The following is a 6,178-nucleotide window of genomic DNA, read 5'->3' on the forward strand; positions in this document are numbered from 1 at the left end:
AACTATGCTACGGAGCATCAAATGCGCGCTCCGTCAGCGCCGATCGAATCGGACGTGCTCGTCTAGCCGGGTATCTAGGTATACGTACGTAGCAGACATAATTTCCCACAAAGCCGATCGAAGTTATTCCGTTGCAACATCTGGGCGCTGGTCAGCAGCCTGTTGGCTGATTGCCCAGCGAATGCTTTTGTTTAATATAGCTCTCTAAATTTCTCCGCAAAAAATAAAAAAACATCTGGGCGCCGAAGGAGAGAGATCTTCCTCGACTCATTTCATTCTTTTTTTATTAAGCTTTTGTATCGAATAAATCAACGCGGATGTTACTACGAAAGAGCATTAGTTCGCCCATAGATAAATATCATCTCCATGCCGTATATATGCATGCATGCCGTCATGTACTCATTATTCCTAGCTCGAGGAATCCAGAAATGTGATGGATCGATCTGGGAATAATAAAAACATGGTTGTATATGTTTTGCTAGGGCAGAACACACATTGCTGTTTTTGGTGGAACTTTTTGCATCAAGAACCTGACAAATTGCTGGGTGAATCGTCGAGCGAGCTTTATCCGTTACGGCCGATATGTGTCGTTAAATAGCGCTGGTCGTGGCTGTTCATCAGCCACGCATATAGCTTCCACGTACGCCAGCCTAAAGCCCGGAACATCGGAGCAAAGCATCATGGTACGCCCACTTGTATTGTGTTCCCAAGTTGAATGCTGAGTCTCGACTAGCTGCAATGAGCTCGATCCAGCACCTTCTTGTATGCGTCCTTGTAATTCTGAGGGTGGTCCGGTGGTGGTTGCTGCCATTTCTTTTCTCTGCTTGCCCAAGCTTCTGTCCTTGTCTTCCTCGTCCGCAACTCGCAAGACAGGCGCTGAGTAACCAAAGGCATGGGAGAGTCGCTTTGTCACCTCATCATGCAGCCAGTGGCGCGCTGACACGGCAGCTTACTGCAAGGCCGAACGGTGGCTCGCGAGCGGTGGCGTCACCGCGCACCTGAGTCCACATCGGCCACCACTCTCTAGGACTCGACTCCGCCTCATCAACTACCTAACTATTCGTCACCAGGTGGATGTCAGGACACGACAGCTATTTTGTAGGAGAAGGGCGTGTGTGTGGACTAATTTTAAGTTGACTAAAAATTAAGTTAATTTTCAGCCAGGTGATCGGTGATCATTCTCATGTGCAAGTAATCAAATGTAGGTGCAACTTCATGTGCAACTTAACAATTTAGTACCTCCATTCTAAAATAAGTGACTCAACTTTCTTTAAAATGTATCTAGACTAAAATGCTCAAGATATGTTCGCTTATTTTGGAATCGAAGAAGCTTGCAACTCATAACCAACACAAATCACGACGGAGTCCTATGATTTATTAGTCCACAGAGAACCAAGCTAATTCTCAATCAGTGGATTAAGAATTAGCAGACCGATATTTCATATGCATATTTCCCGTTGACAAGTGGGTCGCTTTATTTTCTAACTGTGTGGCTGGTGTAGCCAATGATAGATGGGGCCATGATGTAGGGCCGGAGCAGCTACTCCCCCAACATTGACAGGTGGGGTCATGTATGACACGTGCGGTCGGCTCTCTCTAGGCTTTGTTTGGCACCAGAGTTTTGCGGGAATTAGTAGGGGTATTCCCCTAGAGTATTGGGTATCCCCACTAATCCCCATAAATAAATACTCTAATGCCAAACAAGGTCTAATTATCGGACGACCGTTCCCAACCCCGAGTAGCTCCTATCCCACCTGCAGACAGAGCAGCCATCGCCTCCTCGTATCGCCGGCTCCGTCCTCCGGAAATGATCGACAGACGGAAGCGCTGCACCTCAACCACGACTCCAACATAGTGTTTCCTCTGCACGCATTGTACATCGAAGCACAACCCATCGCAGGCAGGTCCGCCACATGTAGATCCGCGCCGCCCACGGCGATCAGGATTTGTTCCGCCTTCATAGACCGACGAACTCCAATTGCTAGCATTGCTTGGTAAGCTCTTCGCTCCTGCCCAGTCCACACTAAGCGATGCGGTTCCCGTAATTTTATTGAAATTACAGGTGTGAATTTCTCCTCAATGTCTGATCGTAGCGGGTACACCAGCGAGGGAGGGGAATCGGTCCTGTCGTGGCCATGTTCACCTCGTACCTCAAAGGAAGTGAAGGTAGTTCCTTCTCCTGCTTTCTCCTACCGTTGAATTTGAAGTGCCACCATGCATGGGCGTCCACCATGCCCTAGCCGAGGTGCTATTTACTTTTTCGATCCCGCGTTCTTTGTGTAGCGCTCATAGCCCGTTGTCCTTGTAATTGCTTTGAGGTACCTCAACTACGAAAGGGCATGCCCAGAGTGTCTTTTTTGGGTCAAAATTCAATTGGGTTTTTTTGGGATTGTTACAGTTTGCCAAGCAAGCCGATGATCCATGTTAATTATATTGCATATCAAGATGAATCCAACTGGTGGTTTATCCAGATGGATTTGGAGGAGATGTTGGCCAATTTAGGTGTTGAATTAGCCTTGAAGAACATGTTCATCTACGAGTTGAAGCGTACTACTGAGGACGAAAATAAGAATTCAAAGCTTATTCGCAAGGAGAAGTTGACATTTGAGACTAATCTTGCCGTATGTGCTCAAGTTATACAGGAACTTCAAGCGAAGAAACGGGAGAAAAGTAGAGTCATGTGGGCAGTTTTCATAGCTGTCATCCTTGTGCTAGCAGCTATGTGGTTGTGGTAAAGTTTAGTACATGTACTGATTTGTAGAATAGGTAGCTACTTTAGTAAGTAGAATTGTTATTCAAGGTTAATCCGTCAAATGTTGATGGAAATGTTGATTGTACCAAACAAGCATTAAAACAAAGCTCTATTTACTTGGTACAAATACTTGCATCAACATTTTAAGTACAGAACAAGCACTAGACACAAAGTTAATAGAGTGACTAGTAGAAGGCATTTAAATTTAAGTACAAATGCTTCTATGTCCAGTTTCCTCTTCTAAATAGTAAACTAGGTAATAGTATTACAACTATAAACATATCGTAGTTGAATATGCACATCCTTCTGCTTCAGTAAATATTCATTCAACCCATTCTTCTGTTGCAACAAGTGCAACATTTTCTCTCTTCAGCCAATGCTTCGAAAATTCTAGATTTTTTGGGTCGAACTATTTGAACAATTTGCATCCACCGATCTACAAAATTAGACCCAAACTAATATAAAAATTAACAACTTTGGCATTTATGTATCCACAGGCACATTGATAAATTGTAAAAAAGATCACCGCTCGTCCAACTAGCCATGCCCTATCTCAAGAAAACAGGAAGCAATTAGATCAGGAGAGAGCATCTTGCGAGATGCCGCTAGAGCATTTGGGGATTGGACGAATGAACGGATTTCCTGCTGGCAATTGAGCCGGAGGCCTTGAAAGAGAAAGATGCACCACCGCAAGTAGATTCGCACTGTTGCACGTCGTTTGCACCTCCCCGCGCAAATCCTCACCACCGCACGCCGTTCGGACAGCCATGCGCATATCCAACCCGCCGCATGCCGTTCGGCCAGCACTCGCAAATCCGCACCACCGCACGTTGTTTGGGCTGACACTCTCAGATCTGCACCGCCAAATGCAGATCTACACCGTCGCACGCCGTTCGGACCGCCACACGCAGACCCGTTGAAGCCGGTCCACCACCTCTAGAGGAGGGAAGGAACTCGAGGGAGGACGCATGGGCAGGGTTGGTGGTTGCGGGCTTGCAGGGATGGAGACATACATCTTGACCAATAGGGTAGGTGCGAGAGAGACAGATATCCCAGTCTCTCATCTCTGTACAGGCATGTGACTAGAAGGGTTGGGTAGCGAGAGATCTAGCACGTCTGATCGTAAGGATCCAATGGTGGGTACCACAATCCATGTGACATATATCTCGACCAATCAATGCACATCAGCGAAAGTGAGTGCAACTAAGGAGAGAGCTCAACTGGGGAGGATTGGTCAGGGTTTGAAACAATAGAGAGGGGAAAAGTAAGGAAAAGTTAAAAGTACGGGGACACTGAGTGCAGCTAAGGAAAAAAGGCCACTAAAATAGAAAACTGACTAATAAAATTCAGATGGTTGTCACGTAAAAATGGCAAATGTGTTATTTGTACAAACAATCCATCTTGGCTGACGTGGCATTGTTTACAATTCAAAGATACACAAGTGTGTCAAATTTAGCCTCATTCTGACAAGTCGAAAGCCATGCATCTACATAGATAATAGCTCATTTTTGAGAAATTGGTTTTGGGGAAAAACTTCACTCCTATGTTTTTAATTTTTCCTAGGTTGTAGGTAACACAAAAAATACACCATGCGATGGTGGCACTACGTTTTGATTTTTTTATTAGTTGTGCCTAAAACTAACCCTAACCCTAGCAAAAACTATGTTTAGGCGCTTATAAAATGAAAAATGTTTTCCTTGGGACCAAATCCAACTTGGAACATCATATTTTGGCTCATTCCAAGATACACATTTGTCGCAATTTTACCTCATTTCAACAATGTTTTCTATGGTTTAAGCCATGACCTTGGCAAGTCACCCTCCATTAATCCCATGGATAACCCTGTTGCCCAACCCCATCAAGAACAAAACTGAGTAGTGCTAAGCAACATGGGCATGACCACAGAAAACTTGCAACAAAACACATTGACAATGACAACAAATTTGGGATAACATACAAACTTCTCAAAGTAGTTAAAATTCAATACACAAATTGCAAAGTTAAAATCAACATCATTCAAAGTTCACATTCAAATATTTTTCTTTCTCCTGGTGTTTTTCCTTGGGTTCACCATCTTGCTACGAGTGATCCTAGTTCGGATATTCTTTGAGTCCACCACCAGCTTCTTCCTTTTTTGTTCTTCTTCACTTTGGGTTGTGGCTATGGAGGTGCCTACGTGATGAACAATTGTCTCTTTGATGTAGGTTGAATAGCACAAACTTCCGCTCCAGAGGACAATGCCAAATTGTTGGCCAAAGACAAACATCTCTCGAAATAGCATCCTCTTTTGCTTCAATCGGATCATCCGGCCATTGCTTCACCATCTGCCTTTGCTTGAATCTGATCATCCCTTGCTTCAATTTCTACATTATGTTCATCTGCATTTTCTTCAATCTAATCATCCATTGCATCAATCTCCAATTCACTTGGTTCAATCTCTTCATTTACTTCACCATCCGAATTTGCTTGAATCTGATCATCCATTGGTCCAATCTCTTCATTTGCTTCACCATCTGGATTTTCTTGAATCTGATCATCCATTCGTTCAATATATTCATTTGCTTCACCATCTGAATGTGCTTCATTCTCCTCTGCATTTCATGCCCCTTCCTGATCATCATATCCAAATTTTGGTGGCACTGTATTTTTTACGTAGCCTAGCAATGTGCTCTGGAATCCCATAACGTATGCACTTACATTATCGACGCGGTGCACCACCCTCTGCACTAGTTATGGTCCTATTTTTTCTTAGCCTACCTGGTGGTCTAGTCAAAACTGGACCGTGTATCTTGAAACCTGGATCGACTATGGTCCATTGGTCTCTTCCAAACAAAGCAGGAACATTTTGAGCATATTGATACGTCCCAAACGTATCTATAATTTCTTATGTTCCATGCTACTTTTATGATGATATTCACATGTTTTATACACATTAAATGTCATTATTATGCGTTTTCCGGAACTAACCTATTGACGAGATGCCGAAGGGCCAGTTGCTGTTTTCTGCCGTTTTTGGTTTCAGAAATCCTAGTAAGGAAATATTCTCGGAATCGGACGAAATCAACGCCCAAGCATCCTATTTTTCCACGAAGCTTCCGAACACCCGAGAGCCACCGAGAGGAGCCCTGGTGGGCCCAGATGATAGGGCGGCGCGGCCAGGGCCTGGGCCGCGCCCCCCTGTTGTGTCATCGCCCCGTCAGCCCTCCGACTCCACCTCTTCGCCTATTTAAAGGTCCCTGACCTAAAACCTCGATACGGAAAAGTCACGGTACGAGAAACCTTCCAGAGCCGTCGCCATCGCGAAGCCAAGATCTGGGGGACAGAAGTCTCTGTTCCGGCACGCCGCCGGGACGGGGAAGTGCCCCCGGAAGGCATCTCCATCGACACCACCGCCATCTTCATCACCGCTGCTGTCTCCCATGAGGA

Source organism: Lolium rigidum, chromosome 4, assembly GCF_022539505.1.
Source record: "Lolium rigidum isolate FL_2022 chromosome 4, APGP_CSIRO_Lrig_0.1, whole genome shotgun sequence".
Taxonomy (NCBI): Eukaryota; Viridiplantae; Streptophyta; class Magnoliopsida; order Poales; family Poaceae; genus Lolium; species Lolium rigidum.